We start from the raw sequence: 22,535 nt of genomic DNA, 5'->3' as shown, positions 1-22,535 counted from the left end.
CGGCTCGATGCTGATTGCTGATCAATGACCGGCGATGGCTGCAATGGCTTGAGCTCCAAGATCCCGTGGACACAGTTGAAGACGGCAGCTGGTTTCGGCGAACAAGTTTCTGACCGATTGTATGGCTTGACCATCCGAAAGAAAAAAAATTCTTTTCCGAAGAATTTTGAAGGTTCTTTTGACGGTCGCCAGATGCTGGATGCTTGGGTTTCTTGAATAAAACTCCCACAATCGATTTTGTGCTTGTATTTCCTTTATACAGTGTTTTTCTTGATTTTTACATTGCGAATGAGTTAGCTTGGCACGGCCATTAATTGAAGTGTGTAAAAATGGTGTAGGTAAATATAAATAAAATGTTGTACATTGCTCCTTAAAAATCGTAGTAGGCGTTAACAATGTTATTTAGAAAAGATTTTATTTTTATTTTTAATTGTAACAGTATTTATGGCCAGACTAAGTATATCCATTATATAACTATTACATATCTAATCCTACGATAGCATAAGTCCAAAAGAAAGATTGGTTGTAACATTAAGATTTCTTGCAACAGGAAATTCGTATTAAGATTTAAAGTTTAGTTCTTCAATACCCAACCCCTGATGACAAAAAGTATTCCTGAAATATGTCGGGCTATTTATAAATGTCTGGCACATTAAATAAAGGCGACCGAAATTAATACTTTTTATTCGGAAGCAAAAAACAAACTAAAACGTCCACACGCACGGAGAGCTATGGGACGACTGAATGTAACCATTCAGTAACTAAATGCGATTACACCTTCCTAAATGCGTTTTTAATTAGGCTTCTAAATGATTCCGTCAGTCAGAAACCATCCTTGCTACTGAATTCAGTAGACTAACTTACTTAAAGCTATTACACTTGTCTGAATTCAGCCAAGTGTAATAAGCCTGTAACTTTCGTGGAACTTCCCACGATTGTTTTTGTATTGTTTTCTCGTCAATATTGAACCTATTTATTCTATTTCGTGTAACTAATTAACGTTGTTATTTTATCGCATTATTTTCAAATGGACACGTGTAACTGTGTACCGTCCTGTTTGTCGGACTTACTCGTTTATCGTTAATCAATTGCGAAGGAAAGTTCTGTTCTGCATCATGTCAAAACGGAAAGGGGATTGCCCACTCTCCATAGTGTGCTAGGCCCAAGATGGACATCAAATATTACTATAAAAATGTACTGATTCAAATTCTTAAATGTATTGGATATCTAAAAAATATATTGAAATTGACGCCACTATTATAAAAAATATAATAAAAATAAAAACTCGTTTTGAGGTTAATTTTCTATATAAATACTTCAAGAACTTTTCTTTTTTTAATGTTTAAGATGTTCCTAATGTATTTTTATCCAATAGGGTATAAAAACACACTTAATTCTTTAAATATCTATATTTTCTTCATCTTCATACACAATTAGTATCATCTAAAAATAGCAAAGGAGAGCATATACACGGTTTTAAATCTCGGTCAGGGTAAAACCACAATTCACACAATGTTTTTTAGTCGTAGTATGAAACGTTATTGATAAAAGTAAAATAAATCGAAGAAAAATCAAAACACATCCATTTTGTACGTAAGTACAACACCACAAGCAGCAAGCGAAGTGTCAGTCAGTCAGATTAAATTCAGTGTTGTCAGTATAAAGAAAAATAATTACATGAAATTCATATATCGATTATTTTTTTAAATAACCGATAATTGATTTATATCTTAATCTTTTTTTTACGAGTACACATTATTTTTAATGTTTTTGTTTTAGTTGTACATATTTAAATAACAATACTAGTAAAGTTTTTTTTATTGCTTAGATGGGTGGGCGAGCTCACAGCCACCCTGGTGTTGCTAAGTGGTTACTCGAGCCCACATACATCTACAACGTAAATGCGCCACCCACCTTGAGATATAAGTTCTAAGGTCTCAAGTATAGTTACAAGTTAAAGTCCAATGGGTATGTCTTCGATGTTATTTTATGTGCATAAAATCCATTAAAATCGTTTGATTAATGATAATACTTAAAATGATTTATTTATATGTTTTATTTATATACTTAAAATATTTACTTCATACGTAAAAGGATTTGAAGCTGGCAATATTTTTCCCGCAAAAATAAAAATCCTTGTTTTTTCAATAGAGTTACTTTTTTTAAACTACTTATTGTAAACTATAGTGGCGCTTATTTACAAGAAAGTAAATGCATATTTATTTATGACAAAATAAATGCACTAAGTATTTTTTCTATAATCTATTGTCCGCTTTGGGCCTAAAATGGGCCATCCCCTTTAAGTACTGTCATTAAGTGATAAGCTTAAAATAGTGAATGCGTTTGAATCCGGAAAACCGCGAAATTAAATTCAGAGGGTGCAATAGCAAGAAACTCGGGTTCGTGAGAAACCTCTATAAGCGAGAGTGAGATTGTGCTCCCTTGAACTCTCGCTCATCCAGGTTTGATTGTAATAAGAATTTAACTTATCAAACAATACTAGAATACATATTTAAACTGATTTAATATTATTACACGACAGTCGGATCTGTGTGATAGTTAAAATTGAAAGGTTAGGACAAACAAATTAGACGGTGTTAATCTCATGCATCTTGAATTATTACATCCACTTATTGATAATTTTAATCAATGATTGCCAGTAGAAAGAAATGGAGGCACGGGCGATCCCCATTGTCTTTTTTTTATGATTGAAAGATTACTGGTGGCCCAGAGGGGTTTCCAGCTTCACCAGGATAGGTGGGCGAGCAAAGGCTCAGCCAGGACGGCTGGGATTTGCTAACAACTGCCCGAGCGCCTCCGAAGGAGACCTAACAACTCAAGAGCAATTGCTTCGCGAATGAATCTACTACCGGATCGGAATCGCGACCCACTGAGAAGATCCGGCGAGAAGCTCAGCGGGCTGATGCATGGGTTAGGTTGCCAGTCGACCTCTTTGTCGAGTTCGACGAGTACGGTTACCGGGGTTCCTCAGCCTGCTCCTAGTGTTAGAGCTGAAGGTATCTAATGCAAGAGTTATTGGATCTGATGGATCCGTAAGGACGTGTCTAGGGCGACGACGGTGACTTGCTCCTGCGTGATCAGGATTCGGGGAGTAGTCAGCGGCGGCAACGATAAGGCGATTATCATGACGCATAGCCTTATCGAAGTAACATTCCGACACTGACTTCATGTGTTTGCGGATCGATTCGAGGCCCAGGTCGTCGTGTAGGTCGACGTTCCTCACGAACCATGGAGCCCCGACGGCTAACCTGCAAAAGCGGGATTGTAGGGATTGGAGGGTGTCTATGTGTGTGCGGGCCGCGTGAGCGAACACCACACTCGCGTAAGTCATGACGGGCCTTATGCAAGTTTTGTAAAGTGTCAACTTGTTTCGCAGGGACATTTTACTCCGCTTACAGATCATGGGATAGAGTCTGTCGAGAATAAATGCTGCACGCTCGCGGACTGTTTTTATATGCGGGCGAAATGTCATGAACGTATCCAGGGTGACTCCCAGGTACTTGACCTTCCTGGCCCAGGGTATAGGTTGGCCGAAGAGGGTGATCAGGGGTGTGATATTTCTCCTCCTAATGCGGACGTAAATAAGCGGTGAGTTTCCCCTTTGAAATAACACTGCTGTGCTTTTCGCTGGGTTGATGTCTATGCGCCATTTTCGGAACCACTGTCCGAGGGCTAACGCTGCACTCTGGAGCTTACTCGCGATTAGGGACTTGTTTCTACTTGAGTAGTAAACGGTTGTGTCGGCAGCGAATAAGGCTAGCTGGGTCGGCGGCGACCGGGGAATATCATTGACAAATAAACTAAATAGGAGCAGAGAAAGAACGGAGCCTTGCGGGACTCCAGCCGTGAGTGGTCGCGGGGAGAAGCGGGTTCCCTTTACTCGATATCGAAAAGCGGTCCGGTACGCCCATGTTGAAAAGTTTGAAAATCAAACCGTTGTGCCAGCCTTTGTCGAACGCTTTTGCGACGTCGAAGAAGAGGGCTCTCATGTAGATCGGTTTTGGTCGGTTAAGTCATACGAGAATGTGCTCCGTGAGGTGGTGCACCTGCTGTACGCATGAGTGATTTGCACGGAATCCGAATTGTTCATCGATGAGAATGCCCTTGGCTGAGACGAAGTCTCTGAGGCGTTTGTAGAGCAGACGCTCATACAGATTGCCCAGAGACATGAGGAGGCTAATCGGGCGGTAGCTCGTCGGATGATTTTTTGGTTTACCGGGTTTATGTATGCCGATAACGTCCGCTTCTTTCCACACCGCGGGAAAGATACAGTTCGCCATAGCGGCATTGAAAATAGATGCCAACATCACGATGAGTTGGACGGGTAGAAGTTTAATAACGCGGTTGGATATACCATCGGAACCGGGAGCCTTGCGAGGACGTAGGTCTTTGATCAAGTCTTTAACTTCCATCGGGGTGACGGGTGGTAACGCATCCGAGGGTGGCAAGGAGACTCTGCGTTCTACCTCCCTGTCTACTAATACCACATGAACAGGGTCTGCGGGTTGAATGCTGGGCGTGCACTGGGTTTGCAATGTATCGGCCAGCAGCTCTGCTTTTTCATCATCATCAAACGCCGCGAATCGGCCTGAGGGGCCTACGAGGGGGGCATAGTTACTACCGTATCTGATTTGAAAGTACGAGCTAAGCGGTAGTAAGACCTTTGAGAGGGCGCGAGTCCTTCTAAGAAATCAGACCATCTGGCATCTCGGACTACGGCGATGCGAGACTTTACGTCGCGTTGTAGGACACGCATTCGAATACAATTTTCCTCGATAGGATACCTATCGTAGGCGCGGATCGAGGCCCCATAGTCTATGTACGGATACACCATCTTACTTATTAGTGGCCCGAAACATTCATGCACGCCTGTTGGCAATCCGCTGATTTACAGTGTTACGCACTAGGGTTCGGGATAAATAAAAATTCTACCGAAGTGCTAATTAAAACTCTATTTAATTTAAAGCACTTAAAGAACACTTAAATTCTCAATTTCACTAAAATTTTCAACAAATTCTCACTAAAATTCTCTATTCACTTCTTCCGCTTCGCTTCAGGTGATCCGTTCGCTGTTTCATTCCGAGTAGTTCCGATTACTAACTGCCTTCGTGACATTCCTGTAACGCTTTTATAATCGATATGACATCCCTAGAGTTATCGAGAACATTCATCACAAGTCGCGTATTTTCGATATGCGTTTCCGCCATTTAACAATAAATGGCGTTATACTTCTCGAACATTCTCGACTTCGTTCTTTTATAATTCGTTTCTGCTAATTGACGATAGTAGATAGAGATAGTATATAGAATAGTTTATCTACGACTACAATCCCATATGCGAAGGTAGGTGACGTACTAAAAGTATGTCAAGAAATTTTCAGGAAACAATAAATATGGAGGCCACGGATGGGTACCAGGAGCGTGGGGCATCCTCCAACCGGGAGGATCGACGACTTAGTGCGCACGGCGGGAAGTCGTTGGATATGGAAGGCGGAGGACCGCATTCTGTGGAAGGCTTTCGGGAAGGCCTATGTCCAGCAGTGGGCAGATAAAAGCTGATGATGATGATAAATAATACCCTAAATGTTTGGTGTTCATTCAAATTTATTTTATCACATTCACAGGATGCCCCTTCAGAAACGATACACTTACGTCGACGAATAAACCAATCAACAAAAAAATTTTTAACGTTTTTTCCGAATTTCGTTCAGTTCTCGCTGCGAATTCTCCTTTATGTCTTCTACCTAATTAAAACGGGTGCCACGAGTTGGTAATTTAAGTTAAGGAAAAGAAAGGAGTCAGCCGGAGCCATATCTGGTTAATAAGGTGGAAGCTTGATGCCATTTGTTGAGTTTTTGTTCAAAAATTTGTTCACAATGATGGCTTTATGGGAAGGCGCATTATCGTAATGCAAAATCCAAGAATTTTCTTTCCGCAAATTTGGCCTTTTTCATCGAATTCGTTTTCTTAAACGCCGCGTAATGCTCACATATATCCTTTATTTACCGTTTGTCCTTTCGTTAATAATTCCGAGTACATAACACCGAGATAGTCGAAGAAAACAGTCGACCCGACTGTGGTTTTTGCTTTACTTTGGCGTTATTTTTCGGTTTCGGTTCAGTGGGAAGTTGTCATTCCGAAGCTTGTGACTAATTTGCGTGTCAAAATCGTACACCGATCTCGTCACAAGCAACAATGTGTTTCATGAATGTTGGGTGGGAATTAACTCGTTCAGGACATGTTCCTAAGCGACTCTTATGCGATTGAGTTTTTATAGAAAATCAGGTCTTTTGGGACTAGCCGAGCGATAACATGTTTCATACCCAAGTGATTATTTAAAATGATATGGAATGGTACGGAAACACAGAAAGTTCGGAGGCTATCTCTATCAAGCTTGAATGAGGATTATCAATCCCAATTTTCACTTCACTTTTGCTCCTGTTAACGCTCAGTTGCAGACGTTGGTGGCCTACCAGAGCAAGGCAAATCTTTCATAATATATCAACCGCTTTTGAACGCTTTGCACCTCTCGCACTTGTTTTTATTTTAATCGGTTTCTGTTAAAATCGATTCGCCATAAGCCTTGACTAACATTTTCAGAGACTCCGAACACGAAATTCCATTGGCGATGCTCAATTTAAGATAAACTCTTTGTTCGAGTTTTTTGGCCCTTATGAAATACGCAATATACTTTAAATATGACATAACTAAAAGCAGCACTGTATTTCATCCACTGAAGTTAGGTCTATGGTTTTGAACAATGAACTATTCCGTTCCAGAAACTCTTTTGATTGAATGATTTCACGTCTAAGAATTCCATTGATCAATTAACAGTAGATTGCACATGATCTAGACGGCCTATATGGAGCATTAAAATAGTATACAAAGTTATTAGAATACTGTCAACATGAAGTAAATTTCATTTGTAAATGGATGTTTCAATTTCGGTGATATTTTCAGACGAAACTAAAAACTAACCCGTATTAAAAGTTATATGTGTCTATATTCGCTTTTGGCTCTTTTTTGGTCGCGCACTATTTATTCACAGGTACTGCACAAAGGAAAACAGAATATTATTCTTGTTATTTCATTTGCTATTATTGTTTGTTTCCTTTTGCGTATTAATTATGGCTATAGAAATTTTGGAAGCATTATTCATTATTGATGCGATAAACATTTGTTTTCGTTCTGGTGAAAAATCCAGTGTCACAATATATTGTTATAATTGATAAAAACAATCTAGGGCTGAATTCAATTTTACCAACATAAAATTCGTAGCTTATTGTGAAATAAATTATTTCTTATTTACTTAGTCCTTCCTTCATATCCCTAGGCTTGAAGTGCTTAATTTTTTAAATACTGTATGCAAATACTAAAACTTCTTCCATGTATGTAATGTCCAAGTCGTCGTGGCCTATAGGATAAGACTTCCGGTGCATTCGTGTGTAGCGATGCACCGGTGTTCGAATCCCGCAGGCGGGTACCAATTTTTCTAATGAAATACGTACTCAACAAATGTTCACGATTGACTTCCACAGTGAAGGAATAACATCGTGTAATAAAAATCAAACCCGCAAAATTATAATTTGCGTAATCACTGGTGGTAGGACCTCTCGGGAGTCCGCACGGGTAGGTACCACCACCTCACCTATTTCCGCCGTGAAGCAGTAATGCGTTTCGGTTCGAAGGGTGGGGTAGCCGTTGTAACTATACTGAGACCTTAGAACTTATATCTCAAGGCGGGAGGCGCATTTACGTTGTAGATGTCTATGGGCTCCAGTAACTACTTAACACCAAGTGGGCTGTGAGCTCGTCCACCCACCTAAGCAATAAAAAAAAAATTAACTTACCCAGCGATAAAACTGTTAATGAGAGTCGTTATAAGAAACAAAAGATTACCGAAATAACTAAATAACTATGCCCAAGACATATAAATAATAATAAAAAACGAAAAGTGCTTAATAAGAATTAATTTACTACGCTTACTAATGACCATCTGATTTCAAACAGTTACCATCACATAAACATAACAAAACGAATGCCACCACCCACCTTGAATCATTAAGTGAAAATAATAGCTTCCGATAATACATCTATTCATTTCTGAAATAATTTGAGAGCAGTACTAGAGGCTACTGGGAGTTGCATGTCAATTAATCAAGTAATGATTAATATTCGGATATAATTTTATCATTATTTCCTGAATGATCAAATGAAATATAATGACAAGTAAATAACAGCATGTCAATAATCATCTTACTATACCTCCATCAAGTGCTACACAGCAGACCTACGCAACGAAATAAATGCTACACGGATTCTACGAATAAATAATTATTCGTAGCACGGTTTCCATTAAATAATAATTATGACATAGCAACAAATCTCATATAAGTGCAAAATGTTTATTTATTACAAATGCATGTTGAATTGTTTATACAAGTTCTCATAAAAGAAAATTCTCACAAAAAATATATATTATAAACGTGAATATTTCGATAAATCCGGAATGTAATGTAAGAAAATGAGCGACGGGTTAGATTATCATCCAAACGTCCTTTGGATTAAACAAAAGAACAAAGCCATTTAATGTAGATACTAGTTATTGACAATTAATATATATAGGTCAACGCTTTTGTGAATAGAAAACTGGGAAGTATTTTCCGTCACACCGTCCATTAGATTTAATTGTTTTATGGAATGAAGAACTCACTTTCCATAAAATATTTTAAAATAATAAAATAAATTAGTGTTTTATAAAGTTTAACATAAATTATACTAACGTCATTTCTGATCCTCCCAATCCACTAACGGTGCTTTTAGGTACCTCAAACACCGGCCGTCGTTCTCGTCGAACCCGTCACTCGCGACGAAGAGCTCGACGAGTAAATGAACCCTCAGACACAGCCCACTGAATTTCTCGCCGGATCTTCTCAGTGGGTCGCGTTTCCGCTCCGGTGGTAGATTCTGCGAAGCACGGCTCTTGCTAGGGTTCGTGTTAGCAACGTCGTCAGGTTTGAGCCCCATGAGCTCACTTACTATTTATAGCTATATCAAGAACTTAAATTATAATGTAGAAGTTTTACTGCAAAAATAATTACTACATATTTGTTTAATATGTTATTTAATATATAAATGAGCTCCAATCCCAAATTTGTCAGTATTGCTCCACTTTTTCAAAAATAGAAGCGATTTAAACAAGTCTTTGTATTTCATCGTTAAGTCCATAAACATTTTAATTAGTTTAACGTATGCAGTATGCATTTAGAACTCCTTGGAACTAATTTATTTTTGAACAAGTGAAAAGTAGTTTTCCACAAAAGCTGATATACTTGAGTACTATACGTAAAACATTAAACGAACCAATTAAATTCTACAACAAATATCCTACTTTATAAACATAGTATAATATCTTCGTTCAATTTCGCCACTCTCATCCGATTTTTTTTAAATTTAGTATCTGATACTAAAATAAAGTTTATATGGCAACGGGGACTGCTAAATCTAAAAGATAGTCCTAGAACAAGCCAGCAAAAAGAAACTTTTTTGTAGATTCTTTTGGTAATTTAAATTGTTGAACGACATAAAAATTATGAAAACCTTGGTCTGCCAGCTGCCTGCAATAAATGCAGAGCTGGACAAATCTCAGTTCCCGCTCAGCTTCCGTCGCGGGAAGACGCCGGGCCGTGTTAGCTCCACCACTCAGATTAAATGTATCTAAATATAGATAATTATAATTAATTCAAAAGTGTTGTCGTTTTCATTACAAAACTTGCAGAGCCTTCTGGAATAAGCTGCTTGGGATGAGGTAAGTCATTGTTAATAAGTTTTGATTATTTGATGATTTGATTATTTTTTTTGGTTTTTCGAATTGTACTTTTTCTATGTGCAATTATTGAAGTTCAACTGTATTAAAATTGATTTATTTTCATTTACTTTAGTTTCAAGGCGGTCAATTATTGTTTTCGACTTATTAAAAGTCGTTGAATATTGATTAGTTGACTGAGGATAGATTCTAATTGTCATTATTCCTTTTTTTACTCTACAGATTTATTACTCTAATTGAGTTGAAAAAACCCACTTTTCAACTGCATCGAAGAACAAAGAATAGCTTATTAAATTCTTGTATGTAACTCATTATGAGTCTCACTCACTCGGTATGAGCATTTTCAAAAATATGCACGACATCAGAAGTCAGAAAATGTTTTTCTTCTCTTAACTTTTTCAATATCAAATAATATATTATTTTAATCTTATATTTCATTTTCTGTTAAAAGACGGGGATACATTTTAACAAACTCGCTTTGAGTGCATCTTTAAAGTAGGTGCTCAAGAAAATAAGAGCGTAATTTCATTTTCTACATCCACTTGTTGCACTTTTTGTTGTTCTTCAGTTAGTTTGACTACTTTTAATTTTTTTACTTTTTTTTTTGTTGACGATGATGATTTTTTAATTCAAGACGAATATTTTTTGTTGACGAAGATGATTTTTTAATTCTAGATGAATTGATGATTACTTTTTTAGTACCTATTAAAAGCTCTGACTAATCATCTTAAGGAGAATTATTTGTACACTATTTAAAATTTCCGGACTGAATTGCAAGTCTTACCGTTGCTCATGGACATCTTCAATATCAGAATTCAGGCACCAAGCCTTTGCCTACCGCAATGTCCGTTGTAGTTAACTCATTTTTTTTTCCGCTGACATATTTTGATAATCTTTGACAACTGCTCGCGACCACTAATTTGAAAAATTAAAAATGATAAAGCAACCATAACCATAAATCAGCCCAAAAAAAAATGCAGCAGGCCTGCATTCTTAAACAAAAATTGTAAGTAAATAATAGTATACATATTATTTTAACGAAAGAAAATTAACTATTATTTTATTTTTCACGTTTTCATGTTTCGTAGCCCAATAGTTAGTGACGCCATGAGTCTATATACCTAGTCAGGTCATAAATTCTGTCACATGTTTAATGTAAAATAATTGAAACAAGTTTATTCATTATGTAACCATTCATATACCAAAATGAACTTAACAAAACATAGATTCTTATGACACTAAAGTTTATTCAAAATGACCTCCGTGATTTTGAATACAGGCCTTCAATCTGCGCGGCCAGTCGTCTATCACAGCACGAACGAGGTCCATGTCAATATCGGCGGCTGCCTTAATCAAGGATGTCTTGAGTGACCCCAAATTGGGATGAGGCTTTGAGCACGCCTTTTCCTCCAAGTGTTGCCATATCCTGTAATCTAACGGACTCAAATCTGGACTGGAGGAGGGCCAGTCTTCGTGCCGGATGAAGTCGATTTCACGCGCCGCCAGCCAGTCTTGTGTGCTCTTCGCTCTATGAGCTGGCGCCAAATCTTGTTGGAATACCCAGTGCCTGTTATTGAACATAGTATGAGAAACAGGTTCCACAAGGTTCGTCAGGACTGTATTTTGATACACAACTGCATTCGTTTTTACACCTTTCTCACAAAAATGTACCTCTGTTAAGCCCCAATAAGAAACTCCCAACCATACCATGAGCGAGGATGGAAAATGACCTCGTTGGACACGCGGAATACGGTTGCTCGCTTCTTCACTACTGTGTGCGTACACCTTATCATTTTGTTTGTTGTAGCTCTCTTCTACGGTAAAAATTTTTTCATCCGAAAAAAGAATTTCCCGATATTTTTTTCCCGCGTACCGCTTCAACAAAGCGCGGCATCTCTTCAGTCTCAGGTCCATTAGACGAGCATTCAAACGATGTCCTGTTTTTCTTCGATATGCCCGAAGCCCTAAGTCTTCATTTAACACCCTTTTCACCGTGGTTCTGCTTAACCCCAGCTGAAGGGCCAACAGTTTCTGCTTACGTTTGGGATTTCTTTGAATTGGCGCCTTCACAGCTTTTATCACTGCTGGAGTCCTAACAGACCGAGGGCGACCTCTTCTTGACCTGTCATCTACACTAGAGTCTTCATTGTATCGTTTGATGGTACGATAAACGAATCTTTTGGTTATATTCAAATTTTTCAGTATGTTAAAAATTTTAATTGGCGCGTAACCGCAACGATGCAACGCAATAACTGCAACACGGTCTTCTTTAAGCGTCCACTCCATATTTAAAAACGAGTAAAATTTTAAAAGTATACTATTTTTATTTTCATGAACAATTCGAAATTCGAATTCAATAAACTTTTTTGTGGCCAGCATTCTAAAAGAAAAGTTTTTACTGTGTGACAATACTTATGACCTGACTAGGTATATGCGCCTTGTATGCTTAGAGAAGCCTTAACTACTGCGGTAATTAATTTACCTAAGGGAAACTTAGAGCACTAATTTTATTTATGTTCCACGATCGTGGAAAATCGAACCCAAGTCAATGTCGATTCCGATAATGTATTGGAATAACAGATACGGCTTTATTTCTAAACTATTTGACTTTATATCTCAACGTGGACGGCAGCATTAACGTTGCGTGCTTTCTATCTGCTCTCGTAATCGCTAACTATGCTACACCACAAATAAATAATAGTTTAAAAAAACAAAAAAAATACGTTTTTATAGAAAATCCCACAAAACAAATAGAAAATAAATTTGAATTAAAAATAGTGTAAGAAAATATGATTTTATTGTAAAAAAAAGCGTGGGGTGCATGGTATTAGTAGTTATAAATATTTTATGAACAGATATGAGTAGAAGGGTTTATTGATAATATCCTGAAAAGCACCCCACGTGCGACGTGTGATTTGTGCGTGTGCGTGTGATTTTTCACAATAAAATCATTTTTTCTTACACTATTTTTAATTCAAATTTATTAAAATTTAATTTCTATTTTTTAGTTGCTTTTCTATAAAAGCGTATTTTTTTTAGTTTTTTAAGCTATTATTTATTTTTCATTTTTTAGTCGAATTTCAATTTTTTTTTAAATATTAAATTGTCATCGGTCCTTAATAAGTATGCCAAATTTCGAGTTAATCCGACGTTTTGAAGGGGGTCAAAATCATGTTCAAAGATTCCGTTACATACTAACATACATACGTCTGAAGCTATAAAAGCGTATTAAAAAAGATTAGGTATATTTCTTAGGCCCGGACTGGTTGGTATCATCATCCTACTTCTACCGTCCACGAGACCCGGCGTGAAGGATAGAACAACAGGTACTTAGCGGTAGGCAGCGGCTTGCCTTTTCCCTTGGCATTGCTGACATCTATGGGCGGTGGTAACCACTTACCATCGGGAGATCCGTATGCTCGTCTATCAAACTAAAAAATAAAATAAAAACATGTCTCAAAATGAGTGAAATGAGTAGAACTTATATTGGGACATCTATTGGCTCCCAGGTGAGTTCTGAGCACGTTCGTTGTTATCGATAATAAAAAAAAACAATTTGTGATAGAGCGTGCTACCTATAGACCACGGCTCAGACCAGACACTGATCGATTGCGTTCCAATTTTCTTTGTGCTACGATATTTAGTAGCACTCGGAAGACTTATAACAATAATGATATTACGTCCTTTGAAATTTTTTAATAATTTTCGTTAACTCAATAAAATCTTACTATGAACAGTAAATCTCAGGCCACAAAAACAAATACAAAAATAAATTTCCTGAAATCTGGATACACGAGGTATATTTGTTTATGAATGAATTACAGCGAATGTATCGAATATAAAGCATTTATAACAATAGGTGTCTAAAATGAGGTGTGGGCATAAGAATATAACAATCTGAGGGCGGGTTAAATACGTGTTCATTATAATACGTTATATTATAATGCGTGCTCAAAATAATTTTAATATTCAAAATAATAATATGAAGAAGTGTCCTTGCCTGAGTGGCAAAAACACTTCTTCATTTTATTATTATTTTTATTATTTTTACGAGATTCTGAGTACTAAATGTACCTCGCGGCTTCGCCCATAACCCCTTTGCCTTGTTTCATTCACAACCATTTCTGTGTCATTCTTGTGGAGGGTATACGACAATGGGAACATCTTCCATCGAACGGGTGACATTACTCGGTAGAAAGCGGTCGGAACGTTCGTTGTTGTTTTTTTTTCTCCTACCTATACTAGCAACCTCGAGGAGTTATTCTAGATTCGCCCAATTAGTAGGTGAGCTCACGGGGCTCAAGCCTGATGACGTTGCTAACACTAACCCTGGCAGTTTCAGCAGATCCTGAAACTGAGGCAAGAGCAGTGCTTCGCAGAGAGTACAGATCATATAACTTTTTTCTACTTTTGTACACTCCGGTGGTGGCCCACTCGCTGAACACTGTTTTGTTTTTTAATGTTACAGTTTTAGGAATAAATACATCAGTAAAGACCAAATTCATTCTCTCAAACATATTCTGGTATGACAAATTTGGATTTTTGTTATAAATAATTTCTGAATGTTCTTGCTTAATATTATTTCTAAGCTTCTCAATTCATTTTTTATTAATAGGAACAATCACAAGAGTATTTTTATCTTTAGAATTCATATTAGATTCAAAAGACACAAATTGTTCACTGTGGTCTGATGATAACTGATTAATATTTTTTTTGTTAATTGGTGTTACATTTGTAAATATGTTATCAAAACATGTTACCGATGTGGTCGTTGTCCTAGTAGACTCTAAAAATAAGTTTGGAAAGTTATATGACTTTAACAATGTTCTGAATCTGATAGTGATATTTGTGTTTTCTAAAAGATTAATATTAAAATCACCACATACAAAAATTTGTTTATTAGAGACAAAAAGCTTTAGCAATACATTTTCCAAACTATTTTCAAAAGAATCATATAACGCATCAGGAGGTCGGTAGACGCAGACAACGATGAGGTGCTCAAGCTCAACACAGGAAATTTCAATAATTCTCTCAACAGAGAGGGCCACTACATCCTTTCGTTCCTTACATTTCAACCATTTACTACCGAGAACTCTGCAGAAAGAACTTGACAACTGATGATCATTAAAATTAAACAATAATTCATAGTTTCTATACCAGTGACACAGAATACATTAATATTATGCATATTTAAAAACATTTCACTTCCTAGCTCTTTACCCATCATCCCTTGTAAATTTTGATGCACCAAATTGAATATGTTAATAATTGAAACGTTAACGTCTTTTGATGGGTATAGTCTAGTTGTTGTATTAATAAATTTGTAATTGCAAGAGTGTGACTCCTTTGTCTTACTAATTAATTTAAATTGGAAGCAGATTCCAAAGTCTTAAAACATGTCATATTTTTTTCCTGCTCAATAGAAGCAGGTATTTTTTAGCTAAATTTATAGCTAGGAAATTGTGTATAAAATTAGGACCCTTTTGTCATGGCGCCAGAATTTCAAGTATCCCTGCAGCTTTCCGCGAGTGTCGGGATTCTGGGGGTCGATATTTCGAGCGATGTCCAGTTTCGGAGCCATTAAAGCCAAATTGGCCTCTAAAATGCTGGGAGTCCTCAACAGAGCGAAGCGGTATTTCACGCCTGGACAGATGCTTGCGCTTTATAAAGCGCAGGTCCGACCTCGCGTGGAGTACTGCTCTCACCTCTGGGCCGGGGCTCCCAAATACCAGCTACTTCCGTTTGACTCCATACAGAAACGGGCTGTTCGGATGGTCGATAGTCCTGCTCTCGCGGATCGCTTGGAACCTCTGAGTCTACGGAGGGACTTGGGTTCTCTCTGTGTTTTATACCGCATGGTCCATGGGGAATGCTCTGAGGAATTATTCGAGATGATCCCTCATCTCCTTTTTATCACCGCACCTCCCGCCATCGGAGCAGAGTTCATCCATATTATCTGAAACCACTGCGTTCATCGACAGTGCGTTTCCAAAGATCTTTTTTGCCACGTACCATCCGGCTTTGGAATGAACTCCCCCCTCCACGGTGTTTTCCGAGCGCTATGACATGTCCTTCTTCAAACGAGGTTTGCGGAGAGTACTTTATGATAGGCAGCGGCTTGGCTCTGCCCCTGGCATTGCTGACGTTCATGAGCGAAGGTGACCACTTACCATCAGGTGGGCCGTATACTTGTATGCCCAAAAGGCAATTAAAAAAAAAACAATAAAATAAAAAAATATGAAAAATGGGTGCGTCACAATTTGACTGATTTGCAAAAAGAAACGTGTGTCGAAGCTTGTATTGCCTTGTTGAATCGATACAGAATTGAAGGAATATTGGATCGAATTACGACATGCGATGAAAAATGGATTCTTTACGACAACCGTAAGTGAAAATTGCAATGGCTGATCCCAGGTCATACGCCGCAACATTGTCCTAAAGCAATACTTACCAATAAAATAATATATAAAATAATAATACCAATAAATTGGTGTCTCAGCATAGTATTATTCACAATAGCTTTCTCCGATCTGGTTGAGCAATAACGGCAGATGTCTACTGTGCCGAACTCTGAACAATGATAGCACAACTTGCAGTGAAACAGCCCCGGCTCATGAATCGATCTTCACCATTATTGCTCCATAATAATGCGAGACCTTATACAACACGAGAAACCGTTTTAACTCTACAGGAACCGCATTTAGAAACCATTCGTTACCCTCCGTATTTGCCAGACCTTGCTCCAACGGATTACGGATTTTTTTCGTGATTTGGACAATTTTTACATGATAAAAAGTTTACTTCCCAGGAGCCAGTAGGTGTTGGCTCCGTCGGCTGGGCGTCCTTGGGGTGAGCCGCGCCGTCTGCACGGTTCATTTTATAAAAATAGATTCATCGTTAAAATCAAACCATGATTATATAGTCGTTCAAAAAGAGTTAGTTAAAAATATTTACTTAACAAACATTTTAGAAAAAAAAAACATCATCATTATCCTGCCCTTCTCCCAGTCACCTGGGGTCGGCGCAACATGTTTTCTCCTTCCATACTCTTCTATCATATACCATTTCTTCGCTCACTTCATTTTAGGTAAACCACAAAACGGTAAAATACCGGTACGGATATTAAATGTAAATGATAACGACGCGAAGTTGCCAATATTTACACCGCAATTAAAATCTATATTTGGCTATAATATATGTAATTTCGCAGAACCACGTAATTCTGTCAGCAGAACTAAAAAATTATTACAAAATTTAAAATTTAATCATTTAGAAGCAGACACACGTAAACAAATCCAATGTATTTGCGTAAAATACTCGGATATATTTGCAAGCAATCTTTTGAACATTAAAAACAAGCTTTGATTTCCCCACCTATTTTACAATATTCCAATTTCTCCGATGACAATGAATTTATACTACAAACAGACGCTTCCGGTATTGCCATAGGTTCAGTTTTATGTAACAAAGATATGCGCCCGGTTGCATACGCTAGTCGACCCCTAAACAAAGCAGAAATAAATTATCCTACTATCCAAAAGGAGTTGTTAGCAATTGTATGGAGCGTTAAATATTGTAGACCGTATCTTTTTGGAGAAAGTTTTACCATATTGTCCGACCATAAGCCATTAATATATTTATTTGGCCTGAAGGATCCCTCGAGTCGTCTAATAAAATTTAGATTATAATTAGAAGAATATAAGTAGAAGGTTGTTTACATTCGTGGAAAAGATAACTGCGTTGCAGACGCATTAAGTAGGGTGACCATAACATCGGACGAATTTAAGAATTTTAATGAATCAATTTTAGTTCTCACAAGAGCACAAAAGAAAAAGTTAGAAAAACAGGAAAGGAAGTTAGTAGTAGAGGTAGTGTCAGTGAAAAAACTAGGGCTCCAAATATTTCATCTCAAATTCCAAGGCCTGATCAACCAAGGATAGGAGAAATATTTAGAATTCCTAGCGATTTCGTTAAAATGAGATTTATTCAAGGAAAAGAATTAGACAAACTTAGAATGAACAAACAAATAACGAAAGAAAAATAATGTTTTGCGTACGTACCAAGTAATTATATAATATACATAAACATTAATTATATACAGCAGATCTCGCGAGATGAATTTGCTGATATGTTAAGTGATTTTTGTAATGAAATAAATGTAAAAGAAATATGTTTAATAAAAACAGAAAGAGACGCGATATTTATAAAGAAATTATTGAATGAAATACAAAGTAGACAAGTGTGGTCCGGACCACGAATAAACATATTAAAGAATGTTAGAAGAATTGTCGACAAAGATGAAAAGACTATCATATGAAATTACTTTCATTTGCTGCCAACGAGTGGACACGCGGGTGTCCGTCGTATGGTTAACAATATAAAACGAAAATATTACTGGCCAGTTCTAGAGAATAGCGTTAGAGAGTATGTTAGCAAGTGTAGTACATGTCAGAAAATGAAATACATACTCTAGAAACATTAAGGAACCAATGGTTATCACAACAACAGCCAATACCGCGTTCGAAAAGATTTATCTCGATATTATCGGACCCATGGACACTGACATCGAAGGATACAATTACATTCTCAGAATTTAATGTGAACTTACATCAATGCGAAAACATCACATCAAAGCGTTCCCGCTACAACGTAAAGACACGTTAAGTGTGGAAAATGTTTTTGTAAATAATTTTATACTTCATTATGGAATACCTAAGGTCATAACTACTGATCGAGGAACGGAGTTTACTTCAAAAACTATGTAAATTGTTACACATAAGTAAGTTAAACTCGACCGCTTATCATCACCAATCTATAGGTAGTTTGGAAAATATGCATAAACACCTTGCCGCCTTCTTGAGAATACAGTGTGATGGACAGCCAGAAACATGGAGTCACTGGCTCCAGTATTGGTGTTTCGCCTATAATACGTCTGTACACACATCTATAAAATATACACCTTTCCAATTAGTGTTCGGAAAACAATGTAACATCCCTAGTAATATATGTGATACAGTGGATCCACTATATAATCCAGATAATTATATGTTAGAATTAAGATATAGATTACAGACGTCGCAATAATAACTTAAATAGGAAATATAATTACGATAAAAATGTTAACAGTGTTAGTTATAATAAAGATGACTTAGTTTTAATTAAGAATGAAACAGGAAATAAATTAACAGAATTATACAAAGGAAAATGTGAAATTATCCATAAAAATCGAACGAAACCTTACATACAATATAAAATAAAAACTACACTGTGTGATTTATATATATAATAAAAAAATGTTAAAAAAAAGTAGGTATTACTTAAAAAAAATCATTTTTTTAAGTAACCACCCCGGTCGTGTAGCGTGTAAGTTAGTAGTAAGACAGTCTGAAATATAGCGTTGTGCAATTAAGACGTGCATTTTATTATATCCCACGAACCCCGCACTCCGCACTCTATGTAATTAATTACCTTTCTTGTTCTACAGTATCCTCGCTCAATAATTAAATTTTTCGTTGAACTTCATCAAAAATGGTCAATAAGTTTTGAAATCTTTCAAGTTTAAATTGAAGCTTATTAAGCTGAACCTTAGCCATAACCTTAGAATCAATTGCTTCTATAATTTTCATATACATTTAAAAGGCAGTTACTCTTCCCCTAATCGTATCGCGTTCCTGAATTAATGATTTCAATTCCGCCATAATTGCAATCAAATTTGCCATTAATTGCAATTATGGTTACCATTAAAGTTGCAACTAAATGGGCGAATAATAAATTAAAAACAATTATCAGGCTGCTGTAGGTGTCCTACAGCGGCAGCCAAGTCCCTTAGTCCACTCCGTTACTGATCCCGTCTTACGCTCTCCTTGTTCCACTTCGATTAATATACGCGCAGTTGCTTTGGTTGGGATCCAAGGGGTTCCTTGGCGACTCGCATAACTTGAATAGTCGTCAAAAAACTAATAAAATAGCTGTGTGTACAATGACTTTGCGTGAAACTCTATATTATATACATAAATCACACTTTAACGATAAGTAGTGCAAATAAGCTATTGAATAAAAATCCTTAACTTTTTCCAACATAACAGCATACGAAATAAATAGTATTGTACAAAAATTTACGGTTAAAGATAGATATTGCGAAGACTCGTAGCAAAAAATGTTGGCGTGTGCGCGGTTAGATATAGTTTCATTCCCAGGCAGCAATCAGCAAAGCATCAAAAAAAACTTACGAAAATTATGCAAAAATAAATCATTAAAATAGCAAATTATTAGATTAAATTATTAGTAAATTAAATTAATTGCGTATTGATTACGATCGCATATTGCGTCGACAACAATAACAATGTGGGTATATTTGATTTACGCAAGCAAGCATTCTGCGACAAAATGAGGCTAAATTCCCATATTTAATGAAAATATAATTGAAAATTGGCTACTTCCTTGAACGAGCTCAATGCACCAGTAGATATGACAATCCAGCAGCTGTGCAGTTGTCAGGTACGAGCAATCCAACAACCAACATTAATGGGCTATTTTTCTTTTCGCCTTCACGTCACATCACGTCCGATCCGTCCGGTCAGAGGGTTTCGTCTTCAATTCACGATCACGTCGAAGTCACCATTTTCTGTTCGTGACGATGGTGAAGATGAAACCACGCATGACAGTTAATTTAAATCGATTTATTTAATTACTTGCAAAATACACTATATTAATCCATCCAGTGCTACACAGCAGACCTACGCAACGAAATAAATGCTACACGGTTTCGATTAAATAATATGACATCGCAACAAATCTCATATAAGTGCAAAATGTTTATTTAATACAAATGCATGTTGAATTGTTTTAATAAATTGCTGCGAATGCTTAGTATACAATACACTCTCCCTTATACAAGTTCTCATAAAAGAAAATTCTCACAAAAAATATAGATTATAAACGTGATTATTTCGATAAATCCGGAATGTCGTGTAAAAAACTTAGCGACGGGTTAGATTATCATCAAAACATCCTTTGGATTAAACAAAAGAACAAAGCCATTTAATGTAGATACTAGTTATTGACAAATAATATATATAGGTCAACGCTCTTGTGAATAGAAAAATGGGAAGTATTTTCCGTCACACCGTCCATTAGATTTGATTGTTTTATGGAATTAAGAACTCACTTTCCATAAAATATTATAAAATAATAAAAGAAATTAGTGAATAAATAGATATTATACTAAACACGTCATTTCTGATCCTCCCGATCCACTAACGGTGCTTTTAGGTACCTCAAGCACGGGCCATCGTTCTCGTCGAACCCGTCACTTGCGACGAAGGGCTCGACGAGTAAATGAACCCTCAGACACAGCTCACTGAATTTCTCGCCGGATCTTCTCAGTGGGTCGCGTTTCCGCTCCGGTGGTAGATTCTGCGAAGCACGGCTCTTGCTAGGGTTCGTGTTAGCAACGTCGTCAGGTTTGAGCCCCATGAGCTCACCTACTATTTACAGCTATATCAAGAACTCAAATTATAATGTAGAAGTTTTACTGCAAAAATAATTACTACATATTTGTTCAATATGTTATTTAATACATAAATGAGCTCCAATCCCAAATTTGTAGGTATTGCTCCACTTTTTCAAAAATAGAAGCGATTTAAACAAGTCTTTGTATTACATCGTTAAGTCCATAAACGTTGCCAAAAATTAAAAATTCCAGAGTTGTGTCACCTTTGTCCGTTTTTTACAATAAAACATCAAAATTGAATGTATTTGTTAGATTTACTCATTTTGGTACACAGAAAAACATTCGACATCTGCTTACCATCATATTTCTGTTTTTTTTTTTGTAATTTCGTCTGTTTTTTTTCAATAGTAGTCAGTTTTAATAGTATTAAAACCAGCCAGATACAAACAGTACAACTAAAAAGATTTTACTGCAACTTTTCACATTTAAAATACGGTAAACCTTTTTCCCCAGCGTATTCGTAGGGTCGTAATGTCAATTGTATTGACAATCGAGACCTCGACCTAAGATTTCAAGGCGGGTGAAAGTATTCATGTGTGGGCTCCACTGTGCGCGCACTGAGCATCAAGAGCGAATTTCAGCTCTTTGTGCAGTACATTAGAAAATAAAAAGCACAATATTGTAAACACACAGATTATTTGTTAAATCCTGGAGTATATCATATATACATATGGAGAAATACTACTTCAAACTCATAAAAATAATACACCACACGTACACTGCTTGTCATTTAATTTTAATTATACATAAGCCACCACGATTTTTTTTGGTACAAGTTAATCGTACATCTTAGATGCCCTATTCGACGCATCCTCCTCTCCCGGTGAAGGCAAGATGCTTTACGGATATTTCCTAAAGCGAACAAAATACGGAACTCGGAGAAAAGGCATCGATAAATTAATTGCATTCGGTCGCTTGCCGCCGTTTATAAAGTTCCACCTTTTAATTAGTTTAACGTATGCAGTATGCATTTAGAACTCCTTGGAACTAATTTATTTTTGAACAAGTGAAAAGTAGTTTTCCACAAAAGCTGATCTACTTGAGTACTATATGTAAAACATTAAACGAACCAATTAAATTCTACAACAAATATCCTACTTTATAAACATAGTATAATATCTTCGTTCAATTTCGATTTTTTTTAAATTTAGTATCTGGTACTAATATAAAGTTTATA

The sequence above is a fragment of the Bombyx mori genome, chromosome 1, assembly GCF_030269925.1.
Source record: "Bombyx mori chromosome 1, ASM3026992v2".
NCBI classification, from domain to species: Eukaryota; Metazoa; Arthropoda; class Insecta; order Lepidoptera; family Bombycidae; genus Bombyx; species Bombyx mori.
This window is presented reverse-complemented; position numbering follows the sequence as displayed.